The sequence below is a fragment of the Oryctolagus cuniculus genome, chromosome 5, assembly GCF_964237555.1.
Source record: "Oryctolagus cuniculus chromosome 5, mOryCun1.1, whole genome shotgun sequence".
NCBI classification, from domain to species: Eukaryota; Metazoa; Chordata; class Mammalia; order Lagomorpha; family Leporidae; genus Oryctolagus; species Oryctolagus cuniculus.
In genome coordinates, this window is record NC_091436.1 from 85,564,134 (window position 1) to 85,584,475 (window position 20,342).

A 20,342-nucleotide genomic window follows, 5' to 3' on the forward strand; every position below is an offset into this window, starting at 1 on the left:
AAACTGATCTTCTGTATATAAAGAGAATTGAAAATGAATCTTGATGTGAATGTAAGGGGAGAGGGAGTGGGAAAGGGGAGGGTTGCGTGTGGGAGGGATGTTATGGGGGGGAAGGCCATTGTAATCCATAAGCTGTACTTGGAAATTTATATTCATTAAATAAAAGTTAAAAAAATGAAAAAAAAAGTAGTAAGAGAGGTGAAGTTCCTCAACATCAAAAAAAGAATCTCCAATAAATTCACCGTTAACATAAAAAAATTAGTATAAATATCAGTAAAAATACAAACATGTTCCAAGAGGAGTCTTACCTACTTAAAATTTCACATCTGCTGAACAACCAATGTTCCGCCATCCTGTCTTTTTCCCTAATGGTAATTCTTGTGTAGTTCTTAAGTCAGTTCAGCTAAAGATTCACACAGGAAATGGAAAGCTGCATCTTTTAAAGAAAAATACTTATTAATTTAGATTTAATGATGATATGTAGAGGCTTTCAGAAGTCTAACTTGAATTCATTGCTATTAATTTCATACTCAGAGTCCAGGATAAAACTTTAAAACCTGTCATAAAAGGAAAAACAAATACTTCAAAGACTGTTGGTAAAGCACATAGTTAAGTGCTGATAAGGAGAATTTCAGGTTGGTTTGATCTGTGGAGATAACCAGATAATGTAGCATACTGAAATAATTAGGAAGGAATTAATTTTTAGCAGAGAGCCTTATTAGTCAAAGTAATTCTAGAATTGATTAATTTTGTCTGTGTTAGAAACATCATGAGTCCTTTTCTTATTACAAGGACTCACTGTGGAATTTGAGAGAATGTCAATCACTATTAAAATTGTCATGGTAAGGAAGGCTCTACAATGAACCATTGCATTGTCTTTCCCAAATGAGTGATGAAAAATTTGAGCACTGGATGGATGAAAAGCCATGAATATATGGACTGTGCTGTATTACCTGTGGAAATGATTAACCTTAGAGAATAGATGAAGCTGAATTTATTTCTTAAAATAAATTATTTCCATTTTATTTGAGAGAGACCGAGAGGAGGAGTGAGCAAGTTGGCAAGAGAGGTATCTTCCATCTGCTAAGTCACTCCACAAATATCCTCAAGAGGCAGGGCTGGTCCAGGCTGAAACCAGAAGCCAGGAAGACCCAGCAACACCATCCAGGTCCCCATATAAGCGGCAAGGTCCCAGGCACTTGAGTCATCATCTGCTGCCTCTCTGGGTACACTTTATCAGGAAGCTGTTCAAAAGGAGAGCAGCCAAGACTCAGACTAGGAACTCCAATACGGGATGTGGGTGTCTCAAGCAGCAACATAATTGACCTAACTGTTGTGACAAACTAGTTCAATTTCAGTGTGGAAAAATAGGATGAAAAATTCTCCCCAGTTTGACCTTTCAATAGATTTTAGGTTATCCCAACTCTAAGGGGCATTTTTCATAGCATTTTAAGCCTAAAAGTCAGTTATTCTGAGTCCAGTACAATCTACTCATTTAAAAAATGACAATACTGAAAGATTTGATAATCCGCCCATGGCTCCAAAGCTAATTTGTCAAAATGTAAAGCCAATAATAAAGCAGCTCTCATCATTTTGAGTGATGTAGAAAGTACTATTCCAAGAGCATCACATACATTTTCTCATTTTGATTCTTACCATCCCTATGAGGTTTGTATTATCATATTACATTGTTATGATTATCACTTTGCAGTTGAGAAAACTAAGAACAGAGCAGTTAATCACTTTGCTGACTGCCTTTCAGCTTAGAAGTGGCTGTGTTTGAACTCTGACCTGATGATTCCAAGCCCAGTTTCTCACCCATAACCCATGCACGGTCCCACATCACTCTGATTTTTCCACGCATTCTCTCTATAGAAAAATTCTCAATAAAATAATAGTTTGCATTTAAGTAACAGGCCATGTGGTTATTTGAAAATATTCTTTAATAATAGAAGTTATAGGCCGGCGCCGTGGCTCACTAGGCTAATCCTCCGCCTTGCGGTGCCGGCACACCGGGTTCTAGTCCCGGTCGGGGCGCCGGATTCTGTCCCGGTTGCCCCTCTTCCAGGCCAGTTCTCTGCTGTGGCCCGGGAGTGCAGTGGAGGATGGCCCAAGTGCTTGGGCCCTGCACCCCATGGGCGACCAGGAGAAGTACCTGGCTCCTGCCATCGGATCAGCGCGGTGTGCCAGCCGCAGCACGCCGGCCACGGCGGCCATTGGAGGGTGACCCAATGGCAAAGGAAGACCTTTCTCTCTGTCTCTCTCACTATCCACTCTGCCTGTCCAAAAAAAAAAAAAAAAAAAAGAAAGAAAAAAGAAAAAAGAAAAAAGAAGTTATAAAGCAGCCTGGACTTGAAGAGTATGACATTAAATACCAGGTAACTCTCTTCAAGCAGGACAGTAGGATTTGTTATAATTCAAGGGCATGAATTGACTCTTAATATTTAACAATGATTATGAATTTTAACATAATATTCTTATTCTGAAAATGTTTTATTCACTGTGCATTTAGGAATTAGACTAATTCTCGATAAAAAAATTCACCAGGCAGCTGTGTATTCATTTGCCATATGCCGTGTTCTCTCTGAGCCAGACATGATGAAACATGATTTACATTTGGGAGAAACCAGCTGCCTCCTCCAACGAACACATTCACTCATCACTGGGTGGGTAATATGAATCTACTAACCATGTGCCTAATGATTTGAGCATTCTGCAAAGAGCAATTGGTTAAGTAGGAAGGTAGATTTTATTCAAAAGATAAAACACTATGAAAGGTTCCAAGTATATTTTTCAGTTAATTATTATAACACATATTTTAATTCTCATTAAAATGAAATAATGAAAAATAAATTTAAGTTATTAAAATAAAATAATTATTTTCAGTCAGAAGTTGTAGTAACCTACAGTCCTAATAGTAGAATCTGGTCATTGCTAGTAACATATATATATTTTGTGGGCTCCAGACTGACTTCAAACACTTTTGACAGAAACATTCAAATAAGTGGGCAACTTATTTTGGGAAAACTCATTGCTTACCTTTCTGTTGTAAGGATAATGATATGCTTAACTCTTGAAATAAACACAGAGAAGAGAAGAAAGGAAACCTAAATTTGAAGTTCGGCTTTGCTAATATAGGCATGAGTGAAATAGGTCACTTATCTTTCTGTTTTTCATTTTCTACCTTCAAAATAACAACTAGCAGCAGAGAGGTATGAATAGATGGCAATTAAGAAGTGGCAGGCACTCTTTTAAGCACTTTTCACATATTGACTCATTTAACTCTTAAAAAATCTCTAGCTATTAGTATTATTTTCATTTTATAAGTAGGGAGGGAAAGGTTATGTAACTACTTTCCCTCAATTACCCTGTGAATGATGGAACTAGGTAGGATTCCTCTCTAGAATCTGAACCACAATTCATTATATAAAAAGTATATATTTATATTGTATATGTTTAGATTGTCTTAATCACAATTCATCTTTATTAATTGAGGGTATTGGATTTCTGGATTAGTGAAGACCCTTTCAAAGAAAGATGACAGAAATCCTTTCAAACTGGATCAAACAACTCCAATGTCCTGGGAAGATCAGGCTTAGGTAAAACCACAAACGCAAAACAACGTGATCCAGAATCTTTCTCCATCTCTTGGCTCTTCTTTTCTCTATGCCAGGTCTTATCCTCAGCAGGCTCCTCCTTCTGGGAGTTCCAGCATTTCTAGCTATTCATGTACAAACTCTGATCTCCAAAGCCGGTATAGATGATGGCACCTGTAGACTTGAACTGAGTCGCATTGATTCTGATTGGTCTGTCCTGGATCACGGGCCATCCTTGAACCAATCACAGTGGTAAAGAGAACAGGTATTTTTATTGGCCATTAGGGCAAGTAACTCTAGGATCCAAAGGTGCAGTTTGATCTGAAACATATGGGCTGAGAATTAAGACATGTGGTTCCTCATGGAAAATCAGGGCGGTGTTACCAGAGAAAGGGATGGAAACTGGGCAGGCAAAAACTGACAGATGGCAATCCCAATTAGATTGTTATTTTGGCAATTTCCAGTCCTAAAAGCCTATAAAATTTTGCTCATGGGAAATGGGAGGACGTGATAGAGAAGAGAGAAGAGAAGGCTTTGGTGTATATATAAGTTTCTATAATTATCAAGTCTTATTTTCCCCTAGCAACTTCAAAGATTTCTTGAACTTCAAGGACTCCAGAACTTTTAATAAAATAATAGAATAGTGAAGAACAAAGATGTATGTAAAATTTATTTTCTTGTTATAATTTTACAGTATTAAAATACTAGTGACATCCTAAAAGTCCAATAGTAATCTTTGATTAAGTAAGTTGGAGTATATACATAAATCAGAATATTATACACTGATGTTTTCAAAGAATACAGAATATTTAATTATATGTGAAAGTGTTAAAAATATAATGTTAATTGGATAAAGTCTGATATAAGAAAAATCTATGGCATGCTCCAGATTTTATTGAAAAAGAAACAAGTTTTCTACCTGTATATAGGAATAGCACTGGGGTAGAAATATGCCAAATTATCAATAGTGACTATATAAGGGTGGTGGCAATATGAGTAATTTTAATTCCATTTAAAAATATTTAAAGCATTTTATTTTAGAATAGTTTTAAATAAACAAAACAAATTTTTTTTGGTGACGTAGTAAAACAGAGTTCCTATACACCCCATTTCCTTCATTAACATCTCATATTAGTATCTGTTACACTTTATGAAGCACACTCAGATTCTCCTTATTTTTAAAATTCAGTGGCCTCTGTACCTTCCATTCCTGCCTACCTCTAGTAATCAACAGATTGAGGTTCTTTTTGGTTTGTTTTTATTTTATTTTATTTTTTTTCAGCTCTCACATATAAGAGAGAACACGTCTTTCTGTTTCTGACTTATTTCACTCAATATGATGTCCTCCAGTTCTACCCATTTGTTTCAAATGACAGGATTTAATTCTTTTTTAATAGCTAAATAATATTCTGTTGTGAATTCATCATACTTTTGTAAATTTCCAAATTTTCCACAATAAATATGTAACATATTTTTGAGAACTAAGGCAGGAAACAAATGGTTTTTCCAAAGTCATACACAGATTAATCCACAGAATTCATATTTCTTTTTTTTAAAAAAGTACGTCAGAATATTCTAACCTATAGTGTGTGTCCTTTGCTCTTTTATGTGGTTTACTTTAATCTGAAATACTGATCCCCAGTAACCTGTTAATAGTACAGGTGAGAAAAGGAGGCGTTCCTAATAAACTGCTGTTTTTTTTTTAAAAAAATTCATATTTCTTAATTTTTTGTTTACTATTGTTATATCAATATCTATAATATGGTATTAGATGCTCAACATTAATAAAACTAATGGAATCTTGATTTTTGCATCATACTTTATATTTGAAACTATTTTTACACAGATCATCTAACTTCAGTCCAAGAACATTACCATGAGTTAAGACCATTAGTTGATAGTGAACCAAGTCCTTATCAAACAGTCATTCACATACTTTCATGTTGTCACAAGAAACTCCTATGATGGCCCTCAATGATCTGGGTCTTCCTAGTATTCATGTCCTTGTGTAATCTCTACCCCTTTAGTGTGGGCAGAAACTAGTGACTTGTATGTAATTAGTTCAGTAAAGCAAAGTTAATTGGATGAGATTTCTGACAGTAGGTTATAAAAAGACTGTGGTTTTCATTTTGGAATCCCTCATTTCTCAACCCTCCCTTTAGGAAAAACTATCACATCTGAGGCCAGAAAGTAGTATCATATGCAGCTGTGGAAAGAACTGCAGATGGCAGAGAACCAGTGTCTCCAGCTAACAGCCAGCCAGCCAGCCAGGCTGACCTGAATCTGGCCAACAGCCACATGAGTGAGCTTAGAAGCTTATCCTGCCCCAGGTGGGCCTTGAAATGTTTGTGGTCCTCGTTGACACTGTTACTGTGGCCTGTAAGATCCTTATCCAGAGGACCCAGCTAAATTATGGCCAGATTCCAGGCTCATACAAACTGTAAGCAAATGAAAATATGCTGTCTTACGTTACTTTTTGGAGTAATTTAATATTTAGTAACTGATAACCACTATGCATATTTATTCATCATAACAGCCCTATGAGAGAGTACTATTATGCCAGCTCATCTAACAAGTAAGGAAATTGAGAGTTAAAGAGGTGAAATTATTTTCCCAAAAGTAAACATTTAGCAAGTTGCAGAGCTAATATATGAGTCTGGCTCACTGGAATTTAGTTTGGGCTCAATCTTGTGCTCAGTTGCCTCTAGGACTTAAACACAGATACAGCTGGACTTTACACAGGGGATAATAAATTCCAACAGCACAAAACTTCTTCTTCTTCTTCTTTTTTTTTTTTTTTTTTTTTTGACAGGCAGAGTTAGACAGTGGGAGAGAGAGAGACAGAGAGAAAGGTCTTCCTTTTTCTGTTGGTTCACCCCCCAAATGGCCACCATTGCCGGCATGCTCTCCCATGCAGGTGCAGGGTCCAAGCACTTGGGCCATCCTCCACTGCCTTCCCAGGCCACAGCAGAGAGCTGGACTGGAAGAGGAGCAACCGGGACAGAACCCGGCACCCCGACCGGGACTAGAACCCAGGTGCCGGTGCCACAGGCAGAGGATTAGCCTAGTGAGCTGCGGCGCCGGCCTGTGGAAACTTCTTTAAAAGGAGACTAAGGGAGGCTGAGTAGGTATGATGTTTCCATTGTAATGATGACAGACCATGCAGCTCACTCAGTTGGGAGGATGGAGCACTAACCCAAGCCCTCTGATCCTGTCTCTGTTCCAAGCCTCCTCATCCTTAGATTCATATTCAAATTGATATTAAGCAGGCAAAACATATGCTACAAATACCACATATTTTAATCTAACTAATGTGTAGAAATCATATGCAACCATCAGTTATTAAAGAACATTTTTTCACAATGACACCCTTCTGAAATGATACATGTAATGAAAAATTATGAATATACTGAATTTTATTAACTTTCATAACTTTTGAGATGATCATTGACCCATGGATGTGATGTTCTTACTCATTTTATAAGAAATTTTGATTTTCCCATAAAGACAACTCCAGGGATAAAAATACTTGTAGTGTGACAGAAACATGTTTTCTTGTTTAGGTTACAAATATATAGCCAGGGCTATAAACAAAACATTTAACACATGATAATAATATGTTGTCTTCCTTACATATTACATACTTACATATTACATATCTATAATCAGAGCAAGTTCTTTGAGGGTAAGTTCTGTTATATATTTTTATGTTTCTTTAGCTGTAATGAACACATTCAGTTCTGTACCCCATGCTGATCCATGATGATCAAAATGTGATTTGCAGACCAGCAACATCAGCATCCCCTGGGATTTTGCTAGGAATGCGAATTCTTGGCCTCACCCACTCTCCTAATTAGGAATCTTAAGTTTAACATGTTTTCTAGGTGATTCTTCAGTACACCAATGTTTAAGAGACATCTATATAGCATGCAGAAATCACGTGACTGGATATACAGCAACTATAAATGGAACACCAGCATCACATATTAAAAGCGATCTCTTCTGCACGCACAAAAGAAGGATTTGTCAGTGGACCCAGAGTTAGGGAATTCAGTTACTGGAGAAAGTAGCAGTCAAGGGCATCATCTGCAGCTTGAGATAACACTTGGCTGGGGGTAGAGTGCAGAAATTAAGAGAAGATGAATTCTTGTCAGCAGATCATGGTAGTGGAACTCAGCTGGTTGAACTTTACTTATTTTCCACAAGGCCAGCACCACACTTTTCACATAAATTTAGGCCAGGACTACTTTCCTAAATAATGAAGATTACAATTTTAATAATAACTACCATTTCTTCACAGCCTATGCAATGCTACCCTGTCAACTTCTCCCAATAGGTCTATAAGGCAAGGCTTGTTATTCTCATTTTAGATATGGGTCAGCTGAGATGCACAGAACTTATTTTGGTTCATGTTATGACTAATTGAAGGGGGAAATAAAATTACAACCAAGAGAGCAAACTGGAGAATTTGGATAAAAATATTAGAGAAAGTTAATACAATGGAGGACAAATAGTTAATGACATTTTAAAAAAGCTCATGTTAGTTTTATAATTATGCTTTTGCAGACACTAAAACTATTTCTGAAAGGAGGCCATGGGGAAGCAGGAAGCAAATTGCATCCAGGATTGGAGTTGGAATGAATGCAGAAAACAGGGGAATCCTGCCCTTCCTAGGCTACAGAAGCTTTGCGGAGTGGTTCTTGATAGGAATTCACTGAGTGTGGCTGTGGGAAAGCTGGGAGCAGCAGTCCCAGCACTGAAGACAAAGACAGATGAATCATGAGCTCAGAGACTGCTCTGTCTGAAGTGAGATAAGAGTTTTCCTAGCAGAGAATGTTAGGAGGTTCTTCAAACCGACAGGTGTCAGCCCCTTTTCAAAAGTGTGTAACATAAAATCCCTTGGCAGCACACCATGTTATTGAGGTGACTAGGCAGAAAGAGTAAGAGGAGGTTTTCATAAGCAGTTCTTCTGTTACCTAGCAATTGCTATGCAGGTTTAACATGAAAGAGCAGTGACAGTAAAGTCTATGAATATTTCAAGTATTAAATACAGGTATCAACAGAACACACACACACACACACACACACACACACACCCTTTGTGTGGTATAAAGTTCCTACTGAAGAAAGTTGGCAATACACACTTTCTACATTATTAAGAAATGTTTTTCATCAAGAAGTAAATTTGTAGCAATTCCTGCCTCCCATCCATGTGGATGGTTCAAGTGATATATTTACTTATTGAAATGGTGATATGAGAGATTTAAGAGGAAAGAACAATATTATTTAGTATAATTTGTAAATTCTTTGGTGGCTTCAAATTTGAATATAATGAAATAAATCAATGCAGATCTCAGAGCTGGATGGACCCTGGGAAGTTATCTAGCTTAGTCCTCTATGGTTAAAGTCTAGATTAAAAGATAATCTGAAATGGACACAGAGATACAATGCCCATATCTATCCTCCAAGAAAAATCTTACAGTTCCAGCTGCTGGGATCATTGTCAGAACAGCCTTTGGTTCATAGCACTTTAAGCAATGTCCTCAGCTGTGCAGAGTTGCCTCATCCAAGAACATGCCCTTCCTGGGCATATCACAGCCAATTATCACTGAAGGAGATGGTTGGAAAGTTTAACCATGTTGGCCCCGTTTGGGACAACTCTGAGGGATTATTTTAGTGCAGAACACCCATACCCGCTGAGGTCGATTGATATTGTTATTGGGCCCATTCGAAGTCCAACTCCTCCCGGTGCCTAATCCTGCTTCCTTCCTTCCCTCTCCAGTGCTTTCCAAGGATATTTTCTAACAAACATCTTGCAGTCTGAAGTTCAACTAAGAAACTGCTTCTTAGTGAACCCAGGCTGTCACATGCCCCTCAAATCATTGCCTCATCACTTCCCAATGATGCAGAGAACATACTACAGGGAAGTCTAATTGTATTTTCAATTAGATTTTGAAAATTCTTCTATGAAATGTTAGAATCTGCTCTCTGCACATTTTGTTAACCAGGTCTCTCCTCCTGAACTATCCAGATCATGACTAGCCCCTTGACATTTTATTATTTCCCCCATCCCCATTCATTAGATTGAACTCTTACAGTCTAGAATGTAAAACAAACTTTTAGTTGATTAATCTCCTTCTTTGTTGTAATTGTGCACTTGGAAGAAAATAAAATTGAAGGGAAAAGTGAATGATTTATAGGTCAACAGTTCAGGAATATGGAATTCATGTTCCTTTTTAGGAAACTACCTGTTACCATTTGGGCTATGGCAGGAGGAAGGGGTTTGGATGGAAGAGAAGAAAAAAATACAGTGCTTTGTAGCAGAAGCACAAGTTTGGAATCACCTTAGGGAATTATTTTTATTTATTTATTTATTTGAGAAGTAGAGTTACAGAGAGTGACAGGGAAAGACAGAGAGAAAGGTACTCCTTCCGTTGGTTCACTCCCCCAAATGGCTGCAACAGCCGGAGCTGCGCCCATCTAAAGCGAGGAGCCAGGAGCTTCTCCAGGTCTCCCACGTGGGTGCAGGGGCCCAAGGACTTGGGCATCTTCTACTGCTTTCCCAGGCCACAGCAGAGAGCTGGATTGGAAGTGTAGCAGCCAGGACCAGAACTGGCACCCACATGGGATGCCGGCACCAGAGGTGGAAGATAACCTACTGCACCACGGCGCCGGCCCCAGGGAATTCTTTTAACCTTTCTCAGATGCAATAAACAGGGTCTCATTCACTTTCCCATGTTCTTAGTTTTGGTGAAAAGAAACATTATCCACCAAATTTAGAAAACTGGGAATTGTTCTGCATTCCATACTTTCTTTTTGCTCCTCGTATCCATGTGATTTCTACATGTCATCATTTCATTCTTCTCCTATAGTCTGAATTCATATGGTTTCTGATTTCCTCTCTCCACATGCCTTCTTGGTTTAGGCTCTTGTTGTGGCAACTGTCTGAACTAAATTCATTCTCCTCAGCTCCATATTGCAGCTAGAGTGAGCTGTCACATAAAAATACTGTTCTCGGTGAACAGCTTAAAGTGCTATAATGAAGCATTATTTACTATAGCAAAAACCTGGAAATAACCAAAATATTTATCAATGTTAGAATGCATAATTAAATTGTGGCATATTCATTCAACATAATGCTATAAAACAATGAAAGTAAACAAGCCTCTGATGTAGCCTCACATGAATGAATCCCCCGAATATAACAGAAGAGATCACTCTGTGTGATTTACATATATATGTAATATAATCTATGGTGTTAGAAGGTAGGTAGTAGGTAGATTTAGGGTGGAGACTGAGTAATGATTTGATGGGAACAGGAAAGAAACTTGTATGGTGGTGATGTTCCATTTCTTATTGTGGTGGTGGTGAGTTACATGGGGTTATATTCACATTGGGAAATGTCTATGAGCTTAAAATTTACATTTTTACACCTTTATGAATGTATATTGTTCTTGATAAATGCCTTACAATTCTACAATTATTACCTCAGTCCTGCAAGATAAAGTTCAAATTTATAGGAACCTTTTCTGATCAGCCTATTTTTCAAACCTTCTCTCTAGCTAGTTCCTTGTGTATGTTAACTTCACTCACTCTGAATTTCTTGTACTCGCCTGAAAAGGATAGCAACCCAAGTAGTTGAATAATGCAGTTTTAAAATGAATAGTGAGACTGATAATACTTTGCAGTTCTTTTGTGAGCATTAAATAAAAAAAAAGTACAGCTCTTACCAGTTTCTGAAATGTATCAGATACTCACTATATTTTAATTTCTTCTTCCTTTCCCCTTTTGCCACCACTGCAGGTGAATGAACTTGTAACTGTGAACATAATTAGGATACTACAGCTGCAGCCACCTTTTTGGAGGTATTGCTTCTCAATATCACTACATGTTTGGTGGCGTTCACTCCAAAAAGACACTTTGGCTTATCTTCAAGTCACAAAAATGCAAATCTTGACAAAAATTTTACTTTCTTGGGCCACCTATCCCAACAAAGTTCATTGTTAATGTTTAAGTTGGATCCTTCCTAAATCTTTTGGAAATGTCACTAAAGGCTCATTATTTGATAAATGGATCAATATTTATTGCATCCAAGGAAAGACATGTTCATGGGTTCTGTTTTATTTCATTTGAGTCCTTTAGGTAGATGGGGTCATAAAAAAGAGAGTTTTTGAACTGCAAGCCACTGTTGCTGGTTGCTGTTTCATAAAATATTATCTTTTTTTTTTTTGCTATGAAAATGCTTTTTTCCTCATGCCAGAATTCATAAAGACTTTCCATCTGGTCTGTACTGATAATGAGAATCTCAAGATGCTCATTCTTCTTACAACTTCTGGTTTAAAATGATCCAGATGTAGAACGATTGGGCTCTACAGTTTCATATAAAGGATTTTGTCTCCCTAATCTCATAACTGTATATGTTGAGAACTGCGCAGCATGGGAGGACTCTAACAACAACCCTATTACAAATGTTTTACCAGCTATGTATAATTTTCATGTGATGTGTTTTAGGGCAATATAACTAAGACATAAAAACACTGAAATCTGTTAGGACAATGACTATAGTGAACCTGGTAATCCATGGTGGGTGAGACAAAGCAAGAGAACTAAAAAGGAAAAATAAAATTAGAATCAAACTGGATTAGCAATAGAATTCTCAAGGATTTAAGCAATTTTCTATGATCCAAAAATATGCCAAAAGATCTCCATAAATTTTGGTTCTCAGTTTCTTAATCCACAAAATGTGGGAATGATTACCCCATTATAAAAGTAGATAAGATATTAATGAAAGGCCTTAATTCTCAAGAAAATAAACTTTGGTAATTTGACTGGGCCATCAAGTATCTGTGGCCACAATATTGGTTCTAGAAATTGCTGAGGGATGAGAAAATGAGAAGTCAACCACTCCAAGAGACACTGCTCTATTCCAAAACTAAGAGATTTCTTCTCTTTTCAGTCATGTGTCTCCTCCTTACTCATATAGTATACTCATCTTTAGTGTTTATTTAATGTTCATATATTTTCACATGCATAAAAATGTGCTAAGTGGAGAAGAAAGGAGCAAAAAGCATGAGATGGTAGATTTGTCTCTACCCTGAGATGGCCTTGATAACATATGGAATGAGTGATACATTCTTTGGTTGAAATTCAAGTTTTGAGCAGTCCAAAACTTATTTTTTCATGTAAGTAAGCCTGAAGAAATAGAGAGAAGACCTCTTCATATTAATATATTAGAGTTAGATCTTTAACTTTTAAACTATAGAGCTAAAATTCCGAAGAGGGTCATAGAAACATGAAAAAGAAATGACTTGTGTGTAAAGGTGAGATATAGGAAACTGGATGTTTGAGTAATGAGAAAATGACCCAAAGGGATCTATTTGCCATTTGAAGCTTTAGTATCTTGGTGGTGATGGAGGTGCATTGGGTTAGTATGTTGAGTGCTTTAGCCAGGTGGGGACAAGATGATGCTAGTAATATTGAAGTATCTTACTTCCTTTTCCAACAGTATTCCCATCAAACAGCAGAAAACAAGAATGATGATAGTGTCATGTGAACTATATATATATATATGTCTTGAATTTTGTGTCTTCTTAGATACCATCTCTGAGACTTCCTGACTTGCTTATTTTCCTCAAAAGAATGGCAATTTATTTACATGATTACTGATGACAAGGCATCCACAAGAAGAAACAGAGAGCAAATAGAATAGACACCAATCAGAAAGGCTAACAACGGGGGCATCAGGCTGAGTTTCAAGAGAGGCTATGGCTCACATCTCAGCAGTTGCCCAAAGAACTGGCATGTGCAGGAGGATATCCAGTAGTACTTGATCTGGGAATGTGCCCCAAGGAAAGTGACCTTCAGCAGCAAAGAGAAAGAATGAAATCTTGAGTTAACTGTGTTTGTTATGTTGATTCTTGTGGAGTTTTAAATTTGTCAACTGATGGATCTACATTGTTGAATATTTTTATTATAAAAATAGTCTGGGCATCCCTGGAAATCTTTATGAAAGGAACAACTACCAACATAAGTAGTATTGAAACATGCATGTCCCTGAGAACCAAAGTGGTGATTATGATTTTAAAGCTCATTCTCAGCTCTGTCATTTTAAGTCTCAATTTCTATAGAGATCTGTAGCAGCTCTTGGGGCTTCTAGAGCCTATTTCAGGTGATTATGACATAATACGTAAATTCTTTCAACACTGATAAATCATAAATCTGGATTTGAATTAGTTTTTCTTTATAGCTTTGTCAGTGATGAAATAGTGGCAGAAGTACTTCTCCCACCTCTATGCAGTGGAAAGGTTAGTTGTGAGGTGCTGTGAAATTTTAGAAGCAGGCTGTATACTTTAAAAAATAACACAAAAATTGAGCAGAGTCCAATTTAGGAGGTCATCACAGCTCTGTGGGTTGCAGGCTAAAGTTCTGAAGGAAGTAAAAAGGCAGGAACTATTTTTGTGTATTTGCTAAGGGGGCCTCAAACATCTCAACTCATTTATTTGTTGAAGACAAGGTCATTTTATAATTCAGTGAGAAAACAAGTGCATCAGCAAGAGAAGAAAGAGCTGGCTCATAATCTCTTCTTTGTATTTCAAAGATATTTTAAATATACTCCTATGAAAGAAGCTGCACAGGGAGCCAGATCTAGGTGCCTACTTCCTTTCTCATGCACAGGGTAAAGTCAAGGAAGCTCCTGACTCACAAGAGCTTCCTTGATGCTTAAGATTATGCACATTATGTCTGGATGTGTAATTATGGCAAATATATATTCACAAGCCATATCAAGGTCAGACCAGGAGCATATGCTGCTTGGCATTTTGGGGGAAGACATAGGAAGAATGGCAAAACAAGCCGAGTTGCTTGTGAACCAACCCCTGCCTCTCCCTTCCCCCTGCCTTTGACCATTATTCCCTCCTCCCTCCTTGAGAGATTTGGTGCAGGAAGCAGGGGAGGACAATAAGGAAGGTTAGGAAGAAGCAGTCTGGGATTCTGACACCTGCTCATCCTTCTAACTCAAGGACAAGCAGGGTCCAGTTGAATACAAGGCGCTTTCCAAAACTGGACATGGGCAAAAACATGCCCAATATCTATATCCTAACAACGCAAAACCACAAACGAGCCTGTGATAGAACTCCCTTTCATTTTCACTATGTAGGGGACCAAGGTCTTACTTTACAGTGTTGAGTGGAAATAGCTTAAGACCAAAGTTGCCGTCTTAACTGGCACTTCCAAGCCTTATTTTTTGTGATTGAAGAAACCAGTCAGCCCATCACCTCCTCACTTGGGTATTTTGCTTCTCAGTGCTGAGCACATTATTATTTTCAGAGGCTGGAGCAATCGCGCAGTCTTTCCTAATCAAACGGTTTTCAATCAGCGCAGGCTTTGAAAGCACCTCATCCTTATGCGGTCCCGGGGCACCCTATCTCTTTCTACTCACGACTTCTTCGCCTTAACCTCCCTCTCGGATTCATTTAACCTGTATGCCGGCTCGAATCCTTTGGCAGGGATGCAGAATCCAATTCTTAAACCAGTTATATAGGAGATCCCTACTCAGGTCCACACATTTGGGAGACTGTTCAAAGGGGAAATGCGTTCATTCTCTACTAAGCCCAGAGGTCAAGCACGGGGCTCAGGCGGCCCCCGAGTCTCCCTCCGCATGCTCCACGCCCCACGCCCGGACTCCCGCCCCTTCGAGCCTCACAGGAGGTAAAAGTCCCCCAGCTAGATACGTGGCCCCAGTCCTGGGTGGGGTGAGACGGAAGCCCCCGCAGAGTATACGCCCCTCACCTTGTGCACGGTGCGTGCCGCCGCGTGGCACGGGGCGAACTGGCGCGTCCCGCTGGCTCACAAGTCTCACTTGGAACCCGCTGCTTTTCCTACCGGGCTTTCACAGAGCCCCGCTTCTCGCAACACCCGGCTTTGGGGGTACACTGAGCCCCGGGGCGCTGCCCCTCCAGTGCCCTTGACGCGCCAGTGCCCTGTGGGCTGAGGCGAGACGGGGCCGGTGAGCGCGGCGTGCGGGCTGCAGGCGCTGCGCTTCGCGGGTCTGGGAGCCGGGACTGGAAGAGGAGGCGAAAGCGAGAGCGGGGAAACGGAGGAGGAGCAGGAGCAGGGGGCAGTCTACTCAAGCAGTCGCGCAGTGGAGTCACCCAGGGCGGCACTGAGAGGACAGGGGGTGGGTGGGACGAACAGGTGAGGCGGGTGCAATGCAGGCAGCGGCGGTGGAGAACGGCGGGCCAAAGCTCTGAGGTGATCTGGGGCTGGCTCAGGCTGTAAAAGAGAAATCCTGGAGGCGATGGCGCCCCCAGGGCTCCCGCTTGCAAACACTAGAGGGCATCGCTGTCCGCGCTAACAACTTGACTGAAGGGGTTGGAGGTATGGGCAAGGGTCCCACCTCCTGTGCCCCTCGCTGGCCCAGAGGGAGAAGGGGCCGACTACAGCAACAAGACGCAGATCCTACCAGCTTGTTCTGTGGCGGGCCTGAATTGAGAAAGGGGAGGACAAGAACCAGGCGGCCTGTCTAAGCAAACGGGGGTGACAGTGTTCCTCACAGGCAAGAGGGCAGTCAGCATCAACGGGATGCCTCAAAAAGACGCCTGAGAAGAAGGGGGCAAAGAGAGAGAGGAGGAAATTGTGGTCAGAGTGGAAGGAGGGGCAGAGATGTGAAGAGAGCTGAAGAAAGGAGGTGGGCTGGGGCTGGGGCTGTTGGAGCTGAGACACCCTCCAAGGCGGCCGCCCTTTTTCTGGTGGGACCTCTCCCTGAGGGGCTGACATTATCTGGCAGGCTGGCAGAGAATTTGGGGCCCTTCCTAGAGTTCCAGGAATTTTCCGTTCTGTTGTATGGTGGGAGAAGTTACCCTCGGTGGAACTTTCCAGAATCCCGTCAAGCTTCCTTAGTGACTTCGGCAACTCTGAAAGCTTGAGTCTCTACAGAGATTGCTTGACAGTACTTGTGTGTGTGCAAGTGCGCATGCGCGCTTCCGTGTGTGTGTGTGTGTGTGTGTGTGTGTGTGTGTGTAGGGCGGTGGGGAGGAGAGACAGTGGGGGCACGTTATCTGAACTAGAACCCTGGCAGATGGCGAACACTAAAAGGAACCGGACAATCTTCCGTAGACAAAGTGATCTGTAGACGGCTCAATGCAATCATTGGGCACCAGTGCAGGAAACAGATGCAGCAACCACAAACACTTGTCTTGCGCTTGCTTTCCTGAGTGTAGTAGCCTTATGGCTGAATGGAAAAGGCATTAACATTTTTGTAAAATTTATTTTCATTTGTGTTTGAAGTGGAGGGAGAGACCCCAAGTTGCTGCAACAGCCAGGGCTAGGACTGTGCCAGGCAGAAGCCAGGAGCCTGTGACTCAATCTGAGTCTCCCTTATGGGTGGCAGGAATCCAAGTCTTCAACAGTCACTACTGCCTCCTAGGGTGCAAATTATCAGGGAGCTAGATCTCAAGCAGAGTAGCTGGGACTCAAACCAGGCACATGCTATGGGATGTGAGAGTACGAAGCTGTGACTTAACCACTATGCCAAATGCCTGCCTAGAGAAGACACTATTTATTTATTTACTTATTTTCTTTTTGCAGCTTGGCAATTCTAAATAAATGAAATCCTTCTTCAAACCAAAAAGCAAGTCTGTGCTTGCTCTCTAGAGTCCTTCTCAAGACTGGGCAGGGATGCAAGATGGGCCTGAGAGGAGTTTCACTGACCAAGAGAAAGGTCGGTAATCTGTAGGCCTGAATTGTGATTTGCTTTTGTTAATGCATTGTACTGTGAATAGGGTTAAGTAGACTAAAACCTAATGGGAGGAGAGGCTGGAAGAATATAGTTTCTTTACCAAGGAAAGATGGTCAATCTTGGGATTTATTTTCTGGGAAAAATGTTTTATAAGAATAAGCAAGATAAGAACTATTCCTCATTTTTAGGAAGATTCTCATGGGACTGAGGTTTTATAGATAACTCAGCAGTATCACTGGATATGAGGTCCTATTCTGGAAACTTTGGAGTCCTTCCAAATAATTAAGGAAATTTGAATTTTTTTTTAAACTTTTATTTAGTAAATATAAATTTCCAAAGTACAGTTTATGGATTATAATGGCTTTTTCCTCCCCATAACTTCCCTCCCACCCGCAACCCTCCCATTTCCAGCTCCCTCTCCCATTCCATTCACATCAAGATTCATTTTCAATTCTCTTTATATACAGAAGATTGATTTAGTATATATTAAGGAAAGACTTCAACAGTTTGCACAAACACAGAACATAAAGTGTAAAATACTGTTTGAGTACTAGTTATAGCATTAATTCACATTGGACAACACATTAAGGACAGAGATCCTACCTGAGGATCTATCAGTTAGTATTAGCAGACACTAGTCTTGTTTGTGTGATCCCTTTGACTCTTAGACCTATCAGTGTGATCAACTGTGAACTGAAATTGATCACTTGGACTAGTGAGATGGCGTTGATTAGGTCACTCATTCTTTAGTTATTGTAATGAAATCAACTATGGAAACATGTGTTAGTCCTGAACTGCACATATATTAGTCTTGTCCTGTACATACCTCAGAATATCCCTATTGGCAGATTTCCTTTTTACTTGGGATTCACGATTATTCACATTCTGTTAATTAACTTCTGGGATATATTACGTCCATTTAAATAAAAGTCAACACCTGCTTAATCAAGAATTGCTAATTAAATTTATAGAGTACCCATTTAAATTTCCAGTGCACTGTATGAGTATTGTAGGTATATATAAATTACATCCCCATTTCATAATGGAGAATCCATTGTCAGTTAAAAGACTGCATGGATGAGTGGAATCCTGGGCATCTGGCATAACAAATCAATCACATTTTTTTTAGTAGATACTAAAGAGTCATTGTGAAAGAATTAGCTTATCAAATTAATTATTTCAAAAAACGTTAATAGACATGTTCCAGCTTCTAGGAATACAATAAAGAAGATAGAATTTCTTATCTCCAAGACCCCCGAGTCCACTAGAAAGACAATTTTACTCACAAAGTAGTAAATCCGACCCAGAGTAGTAGTTGGGAGAAGAGGGAAGTACGGGATGCTATGGGAGCACAAAGGAAGGCAATCTAGTTTGGCCTTTGGATCCTGGAATCACAACTAGAAGTGGTAGTGTGTTTCTATGAGGAGTGGTGGGTAGAAGTGGTGGTGGTGGGAAAAATAATAAACAATGAATTGCTTCCATTCCCAAGACACATTCTAATCACATTTAGTTTTCTGCTTGGATGTTGGAACTTCAGTTAGCATATAAGGAAGCAAGCACACAGATACTGTATTTTCTTTTAAGAAGCTAGACTGCATCCTTTGTGAGGCATTGACTATACAGGACTTGTTCATTATACCAGCTGAGAGAAAATTCAAGATCCTGGTTGACATTGTCTGTATTTTCCTACCTCCACTGTGGAAGTGGGAATAAAATGGTAAAAGATGGAATTGTGGGAGGGAGTTCACATTTACTGAGCTCAGACCATCTGGGTGCTCTGCATGTTATCCTACCAAATAATCCCACCAACTCTGTGACCTAGTTCTTATTTCATGTTACTATTGATTTCAAAGACTGGGATTCAAATAGAGTATTTTTGATGTGACAAAGGCCAGAGGGAGAATAAGATATGTCTACAGGAAGGTTTCTCCATTTGTCATCTATCAGTAAGTTATGCTATGTTAATGAAGCATAACATCCAAATATCAGCAAAAGTTTTCATCTTGCTGCAAGCTTCATTCCACATGTTCATTCTGGGACCCTGGCTGATAAAGCCAGGCCATTCTCATTGTAGAAGGGAGAGTAATGGTAAAATATCACAATGTCTCTTAAAGCTTCTTCTAATTGTAGGATAACTTACTTCTACCCACATGACTAAAACAAGTCATGTACTTGAGCCCAATATCAACTGAATAAAAAGTAGGTTTCTTTTTGGAGGGATTTTTTTTTGGAGGGATTCCAGATCAGGGCTCTATAGGGATGGGCCTGGGAGTACCAAAATATTGTGAACAAATTATTCAGTTGACAACAGAAATGCTTTTCAATGAAGTAATATTCTGTTTAAAATATTTATTTGGCTCTAATGGCCAACTGTGTTCACCAACCTCAGGATACAGGAAACAAAATAATGAATCCGAGTGATTACCTTGATTGATAGAATATGTCATTTGAATCCAAATTGTGCAGGAAGCAGTTGGCAAGTTGGTCTTGCACTAATAAAAAGCTCCATTCTCCAGCCACAAACTGGCTCCCTCTGCATGACGGCACATTTTAATATTTATTCCCATGAGGTGGGACAAAATCTCAAGCTGTAATAGTATTGATAGTCACTTGTAATCAGAACACTTTTTCATCAGAAGTAATCATGAGAAGCAGCTTATTCACTGATGAATTGAAATAGTTGATGCATATTCAGAAAAAAACATTCTTCAACACTGAAATTTTAAGGAGCTGAATAAGCCTTTATGGAGGATTGTGGCTAAGCGTGATTTGGAAGGAAGTGTACACTGTTTGTAGGGGCCTGCTTCTCTGTGTGTAAGGTGTTACAGGCGTGCATCTGGGAACTCACCAGCTTGATTCTTTCCAGATGGACAGACCAGAAGCCACATGCTAGGACAGTGTATTCTAAACAATTATATTGCTCTTTTACTGTATTATCAAAAAAAAATAACTTAAAAGTAGAAACTGTGAAGGTGCATGGGCACACAGCAGAAATTCAGTGTGCACACTGA

The 20,342-nt window shown here is 39.6% G+C and overlaps 1 protein-coding gene across 1 annotated transcript in view; it reads right to left on the minus strand.

Moving 5' to 3' along the window:
* HTR1E (5-hydroxytryptamine receptor 1E) overlaps window positions 1-15,863 on the minus strand; it is a 74,218-nt gene extending 58,355 nt beyond the window's left edge. Inside the window, exon 1 of the mRNA XM_070074641.1 lies at window positions 15,384-15,863. The gene's annotated coding sequence lies outside the window, so the exon portion shown is untranslated. The remainder of the gene's footprint in view (window positions 1-15,383) is intronic.
* Window positions 15,864-20,342: the final 4,479 nt, after the last annotated feature.